This window comes from Globicephala melas, chromosome 11 (genome assembly GCF_963455315.2).
Source record: "Globicephala melas chromosome 11, mGloMel1.2, whole genome shotgun sequence".
Lineage (NCBI taxonomy): Eukaryota > Metazoa > Chordata > Mammalia > Artiodactyla > Delphinidae > Globicephala > Globicephala melas.
Genome location: NC_083324.2, coordinates 64,881,912 through 64,900,635, shown reverse-complemented (window position 1 = coordinate 64,900,635; position 18,724 = coordinate 64,881,912). Strand labels below are relative to the sequence as shown.

Genomic DNA, 18,724 nt, shown 5'->3' with positions numbered 1-18,724 from the left:
AGAAAGGCAAATATTGCACGGTTTCATTTACATGTGGAATCTAGAAAACAAAACAGATGAACAAATATAATACAACAGAAACAGAATCATAGATACAGAAATAAAAAGGTGCTTGCCAGAGGGGAGAGGGTGGGGGATGAGTGAAGATGAAGTTAGAAATCAAGTACAAAGAAAACTGGAAAGTACACAAAATTGTGGAAATTAATACACTTTAAAAAACAGGAGTCAAAAAATAAATCACAAGGGATATTAGAAATACCTAAAGATAAATGAAAATAAAACACAGCATACCAAAACTTATGAGACACAGCAAAAGTGGTACTAAGGGGAATTATTTTTTTTTTGGTCATGCCACACAGCTTGTGGGATCTTAGTTCCCCGACCAGGGATTGAACCAGGCCCTCAGCAGTGAAAGCGCTGAGTCCTAACCACTGGACCACGAGGGAATTCCCTAAGGGGAAATTTTTTAGCTATAAACACTTACACTAAGAACCAAGAAAGATCTCAAATCAACAACCTAACTTTATAATTTAAGTAACTAGAAAAAAAAACAAACTAAACGCAAAAGTAGCAGAAGAAAGGAAATAATAAAGATATGAGTAGATATGGATGAAATGGAGAATAGAAAAGTAATACAGAAAATCAATGTTTTGATAAGTTAGTTCTTTGAAAATATCAAGAAATTTGCAAAACTTTAGCTAGATAGACTAAAAAAGAGAGAAGACTCAAGTTAGTAAAATCAGAAATTAAAGTGGGGAGATTACTACCAATTCTATAGAAATAAGAGACCACAATGAACTATTATATGCCAGCAGATTGGACAACCTAGAATAAATGGATAAATTTCTAGAAACATACAAGCTACCAAGACTGAATCAGGAAGAAATTGGAGCAGATCAATTACTAGCAAGGAGATTGAATCAGTGAGCAAAAATCTCCCAATGAAGAAAGGCCCAGGACCAGATGGCTTCACTGGTGAATTCTATCAAACATTTAAAGAAAAATTAACATCAATTCTTCTCAAACTCTTCTAAAAAATCAAAGAAGTGGGAATATTCCCAAACTCATTGTCAAACAAGACAGTGGTGCCCACCCTCAGCACTCCTACTCAACACAGTATCGAAAGTCCCATCCAGAGCAATTAGGCAAGAAAAATAAGTAAAAGGCATCAGAATCAAAAAGGGGGACTTCCCTGGTGGCCCAGTGGCTAAAACTCCACACTCTCAATGCCGAGGGCCTGGGTTCGATCCCTGGTCAGGGAACTAGATCCCACATGCCGCAACTAAGAGTTTGCATGCCACAACTAAAAGATCCCACATGCCGCAACTAAAAGATCCTGCATGTGCAACTAAAGATCCTGTGTGCGGCAATAAAGATCCCGCATGCTGCAACTAAGGCCCAGCACAGCAGAATGAATGAATAGGAAGGAAGGAAGGAAGGAAGGAAGGAAGGAGGGAGGGAGGGAGGGAGGGAGGGAGGGAGGGAGGGAGGGAGGGAGGGAGGGAGGGAGGGAAGGAAGGAAGGAAGGAAGGAAGGAAGGAAGGAAGGAAGGAAGGAAGGAAGGAAGGAAGGAAGGAAGGAAGGAAGGAAGAGGTTGGAAACTATAAAAAAAAAAAAAGAGTCTCTGCTCCCGCTCTGCCCAACTGATGGATGAGGCGGCCTCTGGGTGCCTGGCATGGCCTGGAGTGGCTGCTGGGTCTCTAATTCCTCTCCTACATCCCCTTCACCCTGCTCGTGGACCTGAAGGCGGTGCTGCCGCCTGATCTCTGAGATCCCCGTGGAACTGAGAAACCTGCAGCAGTGGTAGACTGAGGAGTTCAAAGACCCCCTGCTACAGAACCCGCCGGTGTGGTTTAAGTCCTTCCTGTTTTGGGAGCTTGTGTTTCAGCTGCTCTTCTTTCCCACTGCAACATATGCCTTCTTCAAAGACGGCTGCAGGTGGATCCACATCCCTGCAATCATCTACTCGGTTCACACCATGACAACTCTGATTCTAATCCTCTCCACATTTCTACTCGAGGATTTCTCCAAAGCCAGTTGTTTCAGAGGACAAGGACCTAAGACTTTCCACGAGCGACTATTCCTTATATCTGTCTACACCCCCTACTTTCTCATCCCTCTCATACTTCTGCTTTTCATGTTGTGGAACCCCTACCACAAGTCTGAGGAGAAAAGAAAGAAAAAATGAGGAAAAATAACCCCGGGTCCAGTGGAGAGGTGACCACAGGGCAGTTTCCTGTTGGACCCATTACCAGGAAAATGCTAAGAACCCATGTTTTCAGTAGTATTTGAAACACACCAGCAGCGACACACACGACCAAGACACTGGCAGGAGGCCCATCAAACCCTCACCTTCCAAGGGTACTGGCACAAACAGACCAATCACCTGAGGATGAGCAGAGGGGTGTGGGCTAGGTTATGGGGAAATGGTGCCAAAGGCCTTACTGTGTGCCCAAGTGCCACTGCAGGATTACTAAAGGCAGGACCAGACCAGAAACTAGATAAACTTCCAAGCAACACGGCCTACTTGGCATGTTCCTGAGTCATGTGGCCCACAGTATACATGTGACTAACCCTTTGACTCGTGATTCTCTACAGCATATCACTGGGATGTCTCAGGCCGTTTTTAAGTTTGAAGTTATGCCTCTGTAATATTCATTAAAAATTGTTTTCTTGTCCCCACCCCTAGGTGGGGGTGAGCTATTCTGTAAGAGGTTTAAACTTAGTTTTCCTTAAGGTTCAACCTTGGCATGACTTTCAGTCAGAAATGGGTCCAATTGGAAGGGGTATTGTTTCTGTCTTAAACAGGTCATCCAGGAGAAGAGATTTTTTAAAGCCTTGTTTATCCTCTTTCCAAGCCTTAGTCTTCTATTACCTTTTACACACCACCTAACGTAAGTTCCTTTACTCTGAGATCTGGTGTCTCAAACCTGAGCTGGAGGTGTGCCTCCTACTGGATAACTTCATCCTACCTAATAGTTTAATAATTCCTTCCTGTCTTGTTCAGTCAAAGGTAGCGGGTGAGGGGAGCTGGGCATGACAGGTCCAGTGTGTGCATATAGGGTCTCTTCACGTTAGTATTTGATATTCTGCTAGCTTTCTCTAAATTCATACTCAAGGCCAACTCAAAAACAAAAAAAAGACTTGTGAACACATGGAAAATGGTAGACGCTGGTCCTGGTTATTAGTTTCCCATTTTTGCCTGTTTTACTTACAAGCCCTAATGGTCTGATTGTTGGGAGGATCGTCTGACTCCTGTGTCTGTTCAAAATAAAGTAGGTGCTGACCAAAAAAAAAAGGGGGTGGGGGGGCTTCCCTGGTTGCACAGTGGTTAAGGAGCTGCCTGCCAATGCAGGGGACATGGGTTCAAGCCCTGCTCCGGGAAGATCCCACATGCCGCAGAGCAACTAAGCCTTTGTGCCACAACTACTGAGCCTGCACTCTAGAGCCCGTGAGCTGCGCAACAAGAGAAACCACCGCAATGAGAAGCCTGTGCATCACAATGAAGAGTAGCCCCCGCTCACCACAAGTAGAGAAAGCCCATGTACAGCAGCGAAGACCCAACACAGCCAAAAATAAATTAAATATAATAAAAAATTTTTAAAAAGCTTTAAAAAATATGCCCAATTTATTTAAAAAAGAAAAGGAAGAAATAAAATTGTCTCTATTTGTAGACGACATGATTTTATATACAGAAAACACTGAAGACTCCACCAGAAAACTGTTAGAACTAAGAAATAATGTCAGTAAAGTTGCACGACACAAGATTAACATTAAGAAATCAGTGGTGGGGACTTCGCTGGTGGTGCAGGGGTTAAGAATCCACCTGCCAGTGCAGGGGACAGGGGTTCGAGCTGGTCCGGGAAGATCCCACATGCCTCAAAGCAGCTAAGCCTATGTGCTACAACTACTGAGACTGTGCTCTAGAGCCTGCGAGCCACAACTACTGAACCCACGTGCCACAACTACTGAAGCCCGCACTCCTAGAGCCCATGTTCCACAATAAGAGAAGCCACCACAGTGCGAAGCCTGCACACCACAGCGAAGAGTAGCCCCTGCTCACTGCAACTAGAGAAAGCCCACGCACAGCAACAAAGACCCAACACAGCCAAAAAGAAATAAATAAAAATCAGTGGTGTTTCAGTACCCTAACAACGAATTATCTGAAAAAGAAATCAAGAAAATAATCCCATTTACAATAGCATCAAAAACAATAAATACTTGGGAATAAATTTAAGCAAGGAAATGAAAAACCTCTATGCTGAAAACTATAAGACGTTGATAAAAGAAACTAAAGAAGACACAAATAAATGGAAAGGCATGCCATGCCTCTGGATTGGAAGAATTAATACTGTTAAAACATCCATACTCCCCAAGCCAACTATTCAGTGCAATCTCTATCAATATTCCAATGGCATTTTTTAACAGAAGTAGAAATAATAATTCTAAATTTTATATGGAACCACAAAAGACCCCAAAGAGCCAAAACCATCCTGACCAAGAAGAACAAAGCAGGAGGCATCATTCCTGATTTCAAGCTATATTATAAAGCTATAGTCATCAAAACAGTTTGGTGCTGGCATAAAAACAGCCACATATACCAATGGAATAGAATTGAGAGCCTATTTATTAGAAAATAAACCCATTCATACACAGTCAACTAGTATTTATTAAGGGAGCCAAAAATACTCAGTGGAGAAGACAGTCTCTTCAATACAACGATGGTGGGAAAATTGAACATTCACACGTAAAAGAATAAAAGTAGACCCCTATCTCATACCACTCACAAAAATTAACTCAAAATGGATTAGAGACTTAAAATTTTAAGACCAAATGACAAATGCTGGAAAGGGTGTGGAGAAAAGGGAACCCTCCTACACTGTTGGTGGGAATGTAAGTTGGTGCAGCCATTATGGAGAACAGGATGGAGGTTCCTCAAAAAAAAATAAAAATAGAGTTGCCATATGATCCAGAAATCCCACTCCTGGGCATATATCTGGACAAAACTATAATTCAAAAAGACACATACACCCCTATGTTCACAGCAGCACTATTCACGATAGCCAAGACATGGAAATAACCTAAATGTCCATTGACAGAGGGATGGATAAAGAAGATGAGGTACCTATGAACAATGGAATACTACTCAGCCATAAAAGAAGAATGAAATAATGCCATTTGCAGCAACGTGAATGTAACTAGAGATTATCATACTAAGTGAATTAAGTCAGAAAGAGAAAGACAAATACCATATAATATCACTCATATGCGGAATCTAAAATATGACACAAATGAACTTACCTAGGAAACAGAAACAGATTCACAGACATAGAGAACAGACCTGTACTTGCCAAGGGGAAAGGGGGTAAGGGAGGGATGGAGTGAGAGTTTGGGGTTAGCAGATGCAAACTATTATACATAGAATGGATAAACAACAAGGTCCTACTGTATAGCACAGGGGACTATATTTAATATCCTGTGATAAATCATAATGGAAAAGAATATTAAAAAGAATGTAGGGACTTCCCCTGTGGTCCAGTGGTAAAGAATTCACCTTCCAATGCAGGGGACATGGGTTCGATCCCTGGTTGGGAAACTAAGATCCCACATGCTGTGGGGCAACTAAGCCCACACATCACAACTAGAGAGAAAACCCACATGCTAAAACCAGAAAGAAGCCCGAGCAGTGCAATGAAGAGCCCACGCACCACAATGAAAAGGATCTCAAATGTCTCAACAGAGATCCCGCATGCCTCAACTAAGACTTGATACAGCCAAAAAAATTAATTAAATAAATAAATTAAATATTTTTAAAAATCAATTTTAAAAAATAAAAAGAATGTATATATATGTGTAACTGAATCACTTTGCTGTACAGCAGAAATTAACAGAATATTGTAAATCAACTATACTTCAATTAAAAAAAAGAAAAGGAATTTAAAACTTAAAAAAAAAGACTTAAATTGTAAGACTGAAAACCATAAATCTCTTAGAAGAAAATAGGAAAAAACTCCTCGACATAGGTCTTGGCAATGATTGTTTGGATGTGACACCTAAAACAAGTGAAATACATCAAAACAAACAAGTGAAACTACAAACTGAAAAGCTTCTGCACAACAAAAGAAACGATCAACAAAATAAAATGACACTACAGAATCGGGAAAAAAAATATCTGCAATTCATATATCTGATAAGGGACTAAATCTGAAATATACAAATAACTCACACAACTCAATAGCAAAACCAAAATAAAACAAATACAGTTGACCCTTGAGCAACATGGGCATTAGGGGCCTCAACTCTCCGAGCCATCAAAAATCCGAGTTTAGGGCTTCCCTGGTGGCGCAGTGGTTGAGAGTCCGCCTGCCGATGCAGGGGACAAGGGTTCGTGCCCCGGTCTGGGAAGATCCCACATGCCGCAGAGCGACTAGGCCCGTGAGCCATGGCTGCTGAGCCTGCGCGTCCGGAGCCTGTGCTCCGCAACGGGAGAGGCCACAACAGTGAGAGGCCCGCACACCGTAAAAAAAAAAAAAAAAAAAAAAAAAAATCCGAGTTTAACTTTATAGTTGGCCCTCCTTCTCCTCAGTTCCACATTCAAGGATTCAACCAACCACAGATTATGCAGCACTGTATTTACCATTGACAAAAACCCACGCATAAGTGGACATTTATAGTTCAAACCCGTGTTGTTCAAGGGTCATTATAATCCAATTAAAAAATGGACAAAGGACATGAATTAACATTTTTCCAAAGAAGATATAAAAATGGCCAACAGGTACAGGAAAAGGTACTCAACATCACTGACCATCAGGGAAATGCAAATCAAAACAACAAGATATCACTTTATACCTGGTAGAATGGCTATCATCAAAAAGACAAAGACAACAAATGCTGGCAAGGATGTGGAGAAAAGGGAACCCTTGTGCACTGCCGGTGGCATGGTAAATTGGTACAGCTATTATGGAAAAAAATATGGAGGTTGCCCAAAAAATTAAAAATAGAAATACTATATGATTCAGCTATACTATTTCTGGGAATATATACAAAGGAAATGAAATACTATGTCACAGAGATATCTGCACCCCCATGTTCACTGCAGCATTATTTACAATAGCCAAGACATGTATACAACCTAAGTGTCCATCAACAGATGAATGGATAAAGAAGTAGTGGTATATACACAGTGGAATATTATTCAGCCATAAAAAGGAAGGAAATCTTGGGCTTCCCTGGTGGTGCAGTGGTTGGGAGTCCGCCTGCCGATGCAGGGGACACAGGTTCGTGCTCCGGTCCAGAAAGATCCCACATGCCACGGAGCGGCTGGGCCCGTGAGCCATGGCCGCTGAGCCTGCGCGTCCGGAGCCTGTGCTCCGCAATGGGAGAGGCCGCAACAGTGAGAGGTCCGCGTACTGCAAAAAAAAAAAAAAAAAAAGGAAGCAAATCTTGAGATTTGCAACAACATGGATGGACCTTGAGGGCATTATGCTAAGTGAAATAAGTCAGTCAGAGAAAGACAAATACTGTATAATCTCACTTACATGTGGAATCTTTAAAAAAAAAAAAAATCCATAGAGAAAAGATCAGATTTGTGGTTACCAGAGGTTGGGTGTGGGGGAATTGGATGAAAGTGGTCAAAAGGTACAAACTCCCAGTTATAAGATAAATCAGTACTGGGGATGTAATGTACAACTTGATGACTACAGTTAACACTGCTTTATAGTATGTGTGGAAATTTTTAAAAGAGTAGATCATCACAAGGAAAAACCATTTTTTCCTTTTCTTTAAATCTGTATGGATGAAAGACATTAACCTTATTATGGTAATCATTTCACAAGATGTGACAGTCAGTGCTGTACACTTTAAACTTACATAGTGCTGTATGTCGATTATATTTCAATAAAACTGTATGTCGATTACATTTCAATAAAACTGTCAATTATATTTTCAATAAAAAGTATTTATTTCAATAAAAGAAATAAATAATTTTATTTATTTCTTGAAATAAAATTTCAAGAAAAATTGAGAAAAAGACACTATCCACAGAGTAAAAAGGCAACCCACAGAATGGGAGAATGTATTTGTAAATCATGTATCTGATAAGGAATTAATATCCAGAATATATGAAGAACTCCTAAACTCAACAACAAGAAAATAACTGATTCAAAAATGGGCAAAGGGGGCTTCCCTGGTGGCACAGTGGTTGAGAGTCCGCCTGCCGATGCAGGAGACGCGGGTTCGTGCCCCGGTCAGGGAAGATCCCACATGCCGCGGAGCGGCTGGGCCCGTGAGCCATGGCCGCTGGACCTGTGTGTCTGGAGCCTGTGCTCTGCAATGAGAGAGGCCACAACAATGAGAGGCCCGAGTACCAAAAAAAAAAAAAAAAAAAAAAAGGACAAAGGACTTGAATAAACATTTCTACATAGATGATACACAAATGGCCAAGAAACACATGAAAATGTGCTCAACATCGCTAATCAGAATTAAATGTAAATCAAAACTACAATGAGATGTCACCTTACATCCACTGTGATGGCTACTATCAAATAAACAGAGAACAAGTGCCGGAAAGGACATGGAGAAATTGGAAACCTTGTGCACTACTGGTGGGAATGTAAAAGCTACAGCCACTGTGGAAAACCGTGTGGCAGTTCCTCAAAAAATTAAAGGTAGGATTACCATATGATCTAGCAATCCCACTACTGCGTGTATACCCAAAAGAACTGAAAGCAGGTTTTTAAGAGATATTTTTACACCCATGTTCACAGCAGCATTACTCACAATAGCTAAAACATGGAAGTAACCCAAGTGTTCATCACTAAATGAATGGATAGGCAAAACGCAGTATATGCATATAAAGGAATTTATTTTTTTTTTGACTGTGCTTCGCAGCTGGTGGGATCTTAGTTCCCCAACCAGGGATTGAACCCGGGCCCCCAGCAGTGCAAGTGCAGAGTCCTAACCACTGGACCACCAGAGAATTCCCCATATAATAGAATATTATTCAGCCTTAAAAAGGAAAGAAATTCTGACACATTCGACTATGTGGTTGAACCTTGAGGACATTATGCTAAATGAACTAAGCCAGTCACAAAAAGACAAATACTGTTTGATTCCACTTATGTGACATATCTAGAGTAGTCAAAATCATAAGGATACAAATTGTATGGTGGTTACCAGGGGTTGGGACGAGCAGAGAATGGGCAGATGTTGGTTAATGGGCATAAAGTTTCAGATTTGCAAGATGAAAAGATTTATGGGGATGGATGGTAGTGATGGCTGCACAACAATGTGAATGTATTTAAGACCATTAAACTTTACATGTTAAAATGGGTAAGATGGCAAATTTTACGAGTATTCTAACACAATAAAAGAAATGTGGGACTTCCCTGGTGGCACAGTGGTTAAGAATCCTCCTGCCAATGCAGGAGACACGGGTTTGATTCCTGGTCCGGGAAGATCCCATGTGCCGTGAAGCAACTAAGCCCATGCGCCATAACTACTGAGCCCGTGCACCACAACTACTGAAGCCCGCATACCCTAGAGCCCGCATGCCGCACTACTGAACCCACATGCCACGACTACTGAAGCCCATGCACTCTAGGGCCTGCATGCCACAGCTACTGAGCCCATGTGCTGCTACTATTGAAGCCCGCATGCCTAGAGCCTGTGCTCCTAAACAAGAGAAGCCACTATAAAGAGAAGCCCATGCACCACAACGAAGAGTAGCCCCTGCTCGCCGCAACTAGAGAAAGTCCGCACACAGCAACGACGACCCAACACAGCCAAAAAAAAAAAAAAAAATCTGAAGTGGAATGTTTTCCTTAGAAGTACTTCTAGGACCACCCTCTTAGTCAGCAACCAGCAAGCCCCCAAATGTTTATGGCCCATCTGGGTACCACTGTTCTATATGCAGGGGATCCTGAGAGAAGGACAGGGCCCTTGTGCTCAAGCAGCTCACAGACAAGTAGGAAAGGAAGCAAGGAGATGGTTGGACCACTGCAGAGCATCTGTCGCCTGCTATTCAGACCTACAAAACCTGGAGAACAGAGCAGGAAACCTAATTCTGCCTCCTCAGTGTCCTGCTCGTACAGTGTCCCAGACAGGGCCCACCCCACAGCCAACGTCCAGACCCACTACATGCACATGGCCCTTCTGCAACAGCATCTGATGTAGGTTCCTGCCCTGATGCAGACCCTGCCCTGGGCCCAGTCTGGGTAAGTTTCTCCTGGTGGCAGAATCTTAACTTCCTCCTTGGAGCAGTACCTCCCTCTTTAAAGGAGCTCCAGGCAGAAGTCTGGGGAGTCTGGGGCGGGGGGTGCTGTTTTTCAGTGATTCACCCACTAGACTGCAGCTACAAAATCCCCGGAAGTTCCCTTTAGTTAACAAAGCAACTGGACGGATACACCATGCCTAACCTCGTTTACTGCATAGCTACTAGAAAGTATTGAGTTTCAAAGAAACAAGTTTGATGCTTAATTAGAACTACCTCCTGCCCTTATGAATGTAAATTGGTACAGCCACTATGGAGAACAGTATGGAGGTTCCTTAAGAAACTAAAAATAGAGCTACCATATGATCCAGCAATCCCACACCTGAGCATATATCCAGAGAAAAACATGGTTCAAAAGGATACATGCACTCCAATGTTCATTGCAACGCTGTGTACAATAGTCAAGACATAGAAGCAACCTAAATGTCCATTGACAGAGGAATGGATAAAGAAGATGTGGTACACATATACAATGGAATACTACTCAGCCATTAAAAAGAATGAAATAATGCCATTTGCAGCAACATGGGTGGACCTGGAGATTATCATACTAAGTGAAGTAAGTCAGACAGAAAAAGACAAATATCATATGATACCACTTATATGCAGAATATAAAAAGGTGATATAAATGCACTTATTTACAAAGCAGAAACAGAGTCACAGACTTAGAGAATGAACTTACGGTTACCGGGGGGAAGGGTCGGGGAGAAGGATAGACTGGGAGTTTGGGATTGAGATGTACACACTGCTATATTTAAAATACATAACTAATAAGGACCTACTGTATAGCACAAGGAACTCTGCTCAATATTCTGTAATAACCTAAATGGGAAAAGAATTTGGAAAAGAATAGACACATGTACATGTATAACTGAATCACTTTGCTGTACACCTGAAACTAATACAACACTGTTAATCAACTACATTCCAATATAAAATAAAAATTTTTTAAAAACAACATAAAAGGGGGAACAAAGAACTACCCCTCTTAGAGGGGCATCAGTTCCCAATATTGAGGGGAGACCCACCCCCTTGCTGCTGACCTGGCCTCGCTGCAGACAGCACTGCTCTGTTGGAGGGGGCTGTTGAATCCCTCTCCCCTCTCTCCTCAGCACAGTTTCTGGAAGGGTGTCTAAGCTTCCTCTGAGCCCAGCTGTGGCTTATTAACAGGGGCAGATGGTAATAAGACTTTAACGTGAAGCATGCACTCTTCAGTTGTTATCAAACATGACAGCAAATAAACCAAGTGCCACCTTCAGGCTGTGAATCTGGGCCTCAAGAACCAAGTTTTGTGGGACGACCCAAGTTGGCTGTATGACGGCCGGGACCAGATTTCCTGTGGACAGTGCTACACACCTCTGTGCTGCGATTTCACCATCCCGACTCCAAAATGATGCTCCCCCAGAAGGTCCTCGACAGGGCTTCGAAATCTGAGGAGCCCCGAGGCCAAGTGGCAAGAGCATGGGATCAGGTCCAGCTCTGTGTTGAAAGGAAGTGATTTTGGTCAAGTCACCTCTTCCCTCTTGAGACTTCAATTTCCTCACATGTAAAACAGCTAATATTTATTTAACTTTTCACATTTTAATTGTGGTTAAAAAAACCCATAAAATTTATCATCTTACTCATTTTTAAATGTATAGTTCAACAGTGTCAAGCATTTTTCCACTGTTGTGCAACCAATCTCCAGAACTTCTTCATTGTGCAAAACTGCAACTCTATACCCACCAACCCAATTCCCCATTCTCCCCTCCTCCCCATCCCCTGGCAACCACCATTCTACTTTCTATTTCTATAAATTTGACTACTGTAGATTCCCTCATATAAGTAGGATCATGCAGTATTTGTCTCTTTGTGATTGGTTTATTTCACTTAGAAAAATGTCCTCAAGGTTCATCCATGTTGTAGCATTATGTCAGAATTTCCTCCCTTTTTAAGGCTGAATAATATTCCTTTGTATGTATATACCATATTTTGTTTATCCATTCAACCACTGATGGACACTTGGATTGCTTCCACCTTTTGGCTATTGTGAGTAATGCTGCTGTGAACACAAGGGTACAAATATCTCTTTGAGATCCTTCTTTCAGTTCCTTTGGATATAGACCCAGAAGTGAGGTTGCTGGATCATAGGATGATTCTAATTTTTGAAGAACCACCATAGTGTTTTCCATGGAGGCTGCACAATTTTACATTCCCACCAACAGTGAACAAGGGTTCCAATTTCTCTACATCAGGGGTCCCCAATCCTCAGGCCACGGACCGCTACTGGTCCGTGGCCTGTTAGGAACCAGACCGCAGAGTAGGAGGTGAGTGGCGGGCGAGCGAGTGAAGCTTCATCTGTATTTACAGCCGCTCCCCATCGCTCGCGTTACTACCTGAGCTCCGCCTCCTGTCAGATCAGCAGTGGCATCAGATTCTCATAAGAGCGTGAACCCTACTGTGAACTGCGCATGTGAGGGATCTAGGTTTCGTGCTCCTTATGAGAATCTAATGCCTGATGATCTGAGGTGGAGCTGAGGCAGTGATGCTAGCGCTGGGGAGCGGCTGCAAATACAGACTATCATTAGCAGAGAGGTTTGACTGCACAGAGACCATAATAAATCAGTTGCTTGCAGACTCATATCAAAAGCCTATCAGGGAGTGGCAAGGGACAATTAAGCTGCATCTGGTGGCAAGCTTTAAGTCAGAACCCAACACTTATTTTAGTCTGCGTGTGGCCCACCCATTATTTTATTTACCACTTCTGTCCGTGCCTTTTTCCCGCACTGCACACTTGTCTCAGTCACAGTTTTGGTAAGCCCACAAGCTAACCCTAGCCAAAATGAGTAAAAAACAAATGTCACTGGAGAGCATCTTTGAAAAGGGGGAAAGACCCAATGATGAGACAGCAGAAGACTCTAAGACCGCCAACAAAAAGAAAGCTTCATTTAAAAGAAAATACCAAGAGTCCTACTTAAATTATGGGTTCATTGCGACAGGTGAATCACATTCTCCAAGCCCGCTTTGTATGATATGTGGTGACCAGCTATCCAACGAAGCCATGAAACCTTCAAAACTGCTTTGCCACATGGAGACCAAGCACCCTGCATTAAAAGACAAGCCTTTGGAGTTTTTCAGAAGAAAAAAAACGTGAACACGAAGAACAGAAGCAATTATTGAAGGCCACGACTTCATCAAATGTGTCTGCACTGAGAGCATGATTCTAAGTGGCTAACTGCCTTGCTAAAGCTAAGAGGCCCTTTACTATTGGTGAAGAGCTGATCCCACCTGCTGCTAAGGACATTTGTTGTGAACTTTTAGGAGAGGCTGCAGTTTGAAAGGTGCCACGTGTTCCCCTTTCGGCTAGCACCATAACTACACGAATTGATGAAATAGCAGAGGATATCGAGGCACAATTGTTAGAGAGGATTAATGAGTTACTGTGGTACGTGATTCAGGTTGACGAGTCTACTGATGTTGACAACAAGGCAACAATGCTTGTTTCCGTGTGATATATTTTTCAGGAGGACGTGCATGAGGATATGTTATGTGTACTTTTGTTGCCAACCAACACCACAGCTGCAGATTTATTCAAGTCTTTGAATGATTACATATCAGGAAAACTGAACTGGTCATTTTGTGTCAGTATATGCACGGACGGAGCGGCTGCCATGACTGGATGGCTTTCTGGTTTCACCACTCCAGTCAAAGAGGTCGCTTCTGAATGTGAGTCTATGCACTGTGTCATCCATAGAGAAATGCTGGCTAGCCGAAAAATGTCACCAGAACTTAACAACGTTTTACAGGATGTGATTAAAATCATCAACCACATTAAAGTACATGCCCTTAACTCACATCTGTTCACGCAGCTCTGTGAGGAGATGGGTGCAGAGCACACACGTCTTCTCTTATACACAGAAGTGAGATGGCTTTCTAAAGGGAGGTCACTGGCCAGAGTTTCTGAGTTACGAGAGCCACTCCAGAGATTTCTTTTATTTTTTTTTAAAGATCTTATATATTTAGACTGCTCCGGGTCTTAGTTGTGGCATGCGAGCTTCTTAGTTGCGGCATGCATGCGGGATCTAGTTCCCCAACCAGGGATCGAACACAGACCCCCTGTACTGGAAGAGTGGAGTCTTACCCACTGGACCACCAGGGAAGTCCCACCCAGAGATTTCTTTTAGAAAAATAGTCACCACTGGCAGCACATTTCAGTGACACAGAACGGGTCGCAAAACTTGCTTACTTGTGTGACATATTCAACCTGCTCAGTGAATTCAATCTGTCACTTCAGGGGAGAACGACAACTGTGTTCAAGTCGGCAGATAAAGTGGCTGCATTCAAAGCCAAACTGGAATTATGGGGGCGACGAGTGAACATTGGGATTTTTGACATGTTTCAAACATTAGCAGAGATTTTGAAAGAGACTGAGCCAGGGCCTTCTTTCTCCCAGCTGGTGCACGATCACCTATCTCAGCTTTCAAAAGAGCTTGAGCATTACTTCTCAACCACAAAAGACTCCCGAACTGGGGAGGAATGGATCCGTGACCCATTTGTGAATAAGCCAGGTGAATCGACTTTGTCCATGCTAGAAGACGATCAACTGCTTGAGATCTCAAATGACAGTGGCCTTAAAGGTATGTTTGAGACAACTTCAAATCTCCATACATTCTGGATTAAAGTCAAGGTGGAATATCCTGAGATTACCACAGAAGCAATGAAAAGCCTGCTTCCATTTCCAACATCCTGTCTTTGTGAAGCAGGGTTTTCTGCAGTGACAGTGACCAAAACGAGATTACGGAGTAGACTGGACCTAAGCAACACACGTCGGGTGTCACTGTCTCCCATCACCCCCAGATGGGACCATCCAGTTGCAGGAAAACAAGCTCAGGGCTCCTACTGATTCTGCATTATGATGAGTTGTATAATTATTTCATTATATATTATAATGTAATAATAATAGAAATAAAGTGCACAGTAAATGCAATGCGCTTGAATCATCCCGAAACCACCCCCCTCCCCCATCCATGGAAAAACTGTCTTCCACAAAACCGGTCCCTGGTGCCAAAAAGGTTGGGGACCACTGCTTTACATCCTCACCAACACTTGCTATTCTCTGGTTTTTTTTGATTAGCAGCCATCCTTATGGTTATGAGGTGATATTTCATTGTGGTTTTGACTTGCATTTCCCTAATGTTTAGTGATGTTGAGCATCTTTTCATATGCTCGTTGGCCTTTTGTATATCATCACTGGAGAAATGTCTATTCAAGTCCTTTCCGTATTTTTTATTCTGGTTATTTGGGTTTTTTTGCTGTTGAGTAATAATAGCTTACATTTATTTAGCTCACATTATAGTGTAGAAACTACACTCAGGACCAAACTAAGACAGGCAGTACCCTGGCAGGCTAACGCTCTGGTGTCATTTCAAACTCATAGTCTTTTTTTTTTGAAGTATAGTTGATTTACAACATTGTGTTAGTTTCAAGTATACAGCAAAGTGATTCAAGTTATATTTGCTTTTTATTTTCCATTACAGGTTAGTACAAGATATTGCATATTATTCCTTATGTTATAGAGTAAATCCTTGTTGCTTATCTATTTAATATATAGTGGTTTGTTCATCCCATACTCCTAATTTATCCCTCCCCCTCTTTTCCCCTTTGGTAACCATAAGTTTGTTTTCTATGTCTGTGAGTCTATTTCTGTTTTGTAAATAGATTCATTTGTATTGTTTTTTAGATTCCACATATAAGTGATATCATATTTGTCTTTCTCTGATTTACTTCACTTAGTATGATATTTTCTAGGTCCATCCATATTGCTGCAAATGGCAATATTTCATGCTTTCTTATGGCTGAGTAATATTCCATTGTGTACATATACCACATCTTCTTTATCCACCCACTTATGGACACTTAGGTTGCTTCCATGTCTTATCCATAGTAAACAGTGCTGCTATGAACACTGGGGTGCATGTACCTTTTCCAATTAGAGTTCAAATCCATAGTCTTTAAATATTTGCTAAAAATTTACTTGGAGGGAAGAGGAACAAGGAGAAACTGATTTCCTGTTATTAAAACATATATATGGATGCAGCATTATTCACAATAGTCAAGACATGGAAACAACCTAAGTGTCCACTGATGAATGAATAAAGAAGATGTGGTGTATATATACAATGGAATATTATTCAGCCATGAGAGAGAAAGATATCCTGCCATTTATGACATGGATGGACCTTGAGGGCATTACACTAAGTGAGATAAATCAGACAGAGGAAAACAAATATTCTATGATACAACTCACACACGGAATCTAAAAAAGACAAACACATAGAAACAGAGTGGCAATTACCAGGGGCTGTGAGGTGGGGGAAATGGGGAGATGTTGTTAAAGGATACAGATTTGCAACTAGAAGAGAAGTAAGTTCTGGAAATCTAATGCACAGCATAGTGTTTACAGTCAACAACACTGTATTATAAACTTCAAGGTTGCTAAGGGCCTAGATCTTAAATGTCCTCACCACAGAAAATAATTATGTGCCAATAGAGGTGCTAGCCAGTGCTAGTGGTAATTCTAATGCAATATGTAAATGTTTCAAATCAACATGCTGTACACCTTAAACTTACACAATGTTATAAATCAACTATATCTCAATTTTTTTTTAAATATGTAGAAACAGATCCATTAATTCACCCCTACTGGCCACAGTCTGAACAAAAAGATTTTGGTTTGGTTCTTTTTGTTTGTTTTATAAAATCGTTCCAACTTTTCTGAAATTCTTGTTCTCCCTTCAGTTTTTGTCTTGATCTTCCAAACCAGATAAATTCTCGGGAGGCATATTAAAGGGCTTAGGATTTTGATAATGAAATGAATCGCTCCTTCCCAATAAACAGCATCAAGCCAAGCATTACTCAGTCTTGCAGTTGCAGCTGAGTGCCCTGCCAGCTTTCAGCTGATGGAGACAGAGACTCCGTACAAGTGCTGGAAAATTCTCACAAGATAGGTGGGTGCTAGCAAGCAAAGCTTTCCATCTCCTCTTGTGGGTGCTGGATCAATTTGCATTTCAAGTTATATAAGGAGACGTCTGTAGAGACCTGAGTGGCCTGACAGATACTGCTGATCTACCGAAGTGATTTTTTAATTAGGAAATGTTTGTAAGATACACATAAGTGTAGAAAGTAATGATACCCATGTACTCATCACTAAGCATAAACAGGTGGTGACAGTTTTTTCATTTTTAAGAAATAAAATGTTTCAGGGGAATTCCCTGGCTGTCCAGTAGTTAGTACTCCTTGCTTCCACAGCAAGGGGCACAGGTTCCATCCCTGGTCAGGGAACTAAGATCCCGCAAGCTGAACAGCGAAGGAAGGAAGGGAGGGAAATGTTTCAGATACAACTGAAGTTCCACATCTTTTCCCTGACCGTCCCTCCTCAGAGGTACCTATTATCCTGGAGTTAGTGCATGTCATTCCAGTGAATGATTTTGTTTTCACTGTGTACTTATCTACAAACAACCTAGGCTATTGCTTTGGGTGTTTGTAAGTTTCACACAAATGATAGCTATGTGGCCATCTGTCACTATTTTGGCTGCTCAGTGTCTGAGGCCCCTTCCCAGGAGGAGGAAGAGTCCCTTCACCATGAGAGCTAAAAGGCCAGCGGGCTGCCCTCCCAGCTTGGGACAGGCCTGTGACCACACAAGGGTCTGCAATCAGACCACAGCCCCTGGCAGCAATGGCAGTGCTGACCAAAGGGCCTGGGGCTCGGCTGTAGCCACACAATTTGGTCCTGGATCTCAGTCCTTCAGCTCTCCTGCTGATTCTGTGAACTACCATGATCCTCCCAATGAATCCTTTTTCTGCTTAAGTTAGAAGCATTTTCTTTACTTACAGTTTAGAACCTGATTGAAAATGATACTTTTGCAACTCACTTTTTTCATTCAACTTTTTTTTCAGACTCAAATTAATATAACTGAAAGGCAGCAGAATATGCCACTCCAAAACATGCCACTTTGGCATACTGGTATTTTGAATTAAAGGTACTTGAGAAACAGTTGGACAGGCTGACCCTCCTTTGTCTCCCTGAACTGCACTATGGATCTCTGAGGCTTTGTTCATTTTTCTTCATTCTTTCCTCTTTCTGTTCCTTATACTGATAATCTCAGTTGAACTATCTCCAAATTTTCTGGTTCTTTTGCCTGCTCAAATATTTTGTTGAGCCCCTCTAGTGAATTTTCCATTTCAATTATTGCACTTTTTAACTTCAGAGTTTCTATTTGGTTCTTTATTATAATTTGTATCTTTGTTGATACTCCCTGTTTAGTGAGATATTGCTCTCATATTTTCACTTAGTTCTTTATTTCCAATTTTTTTAAGTTTATGTCTTTTTTTTAATTGAGGCATAATCAACATATAACATTATACTAGTTTCAGGTATACAACATGATTCAATATTTGTATATATTGCAAAACGA

At 41.6% G+C, this 18,724-nt stretch overlaps 1 long non-coding RNA gene, 1 other non-coding gene and 1 pseudogene across 4 annotated transcripts in view; 1 reads left to right on the top strand and 2 right to left on the bottom strand.

Moving 5' to 3' along the window:
* The window catches only part of LOC132598090 (uncharacterized), a 102,387-nt gene that overhangs the window by 22,254 nt on the left and 61,409 nt on the right, over nt 1-18,724 (bottom strand). The window contains exon 5 of one of the 3 annotated variants that reach the window (XR_009565793.1): nt 6,602-7,409. The exons of the other annotated variants lie outside the window; for them this stretch is intronic. This is a non-coding gene — a long non-coding RNA (uncharacterized lncRNA). Of the gene's footprint in view, nt 1-6,601; nt 7,410-18,724 lie in introns of those variants that run through there. 3 annotated transcript variants of the gene reach the window in all.
* On the top strand, nt 1,651-2,297 carry LOC115860789 (sigma intracellular receptor 2 pseudogene; annotated as a pseudogene).
* On the bottom strand, nt 8,905-8,977 carry TRNAA-UGC (transfer RNA alanine (anticodon UGC)). The gene has a single exon. It is a non-coding gene; the product is annotated as a tRNA-Ala (tRNA).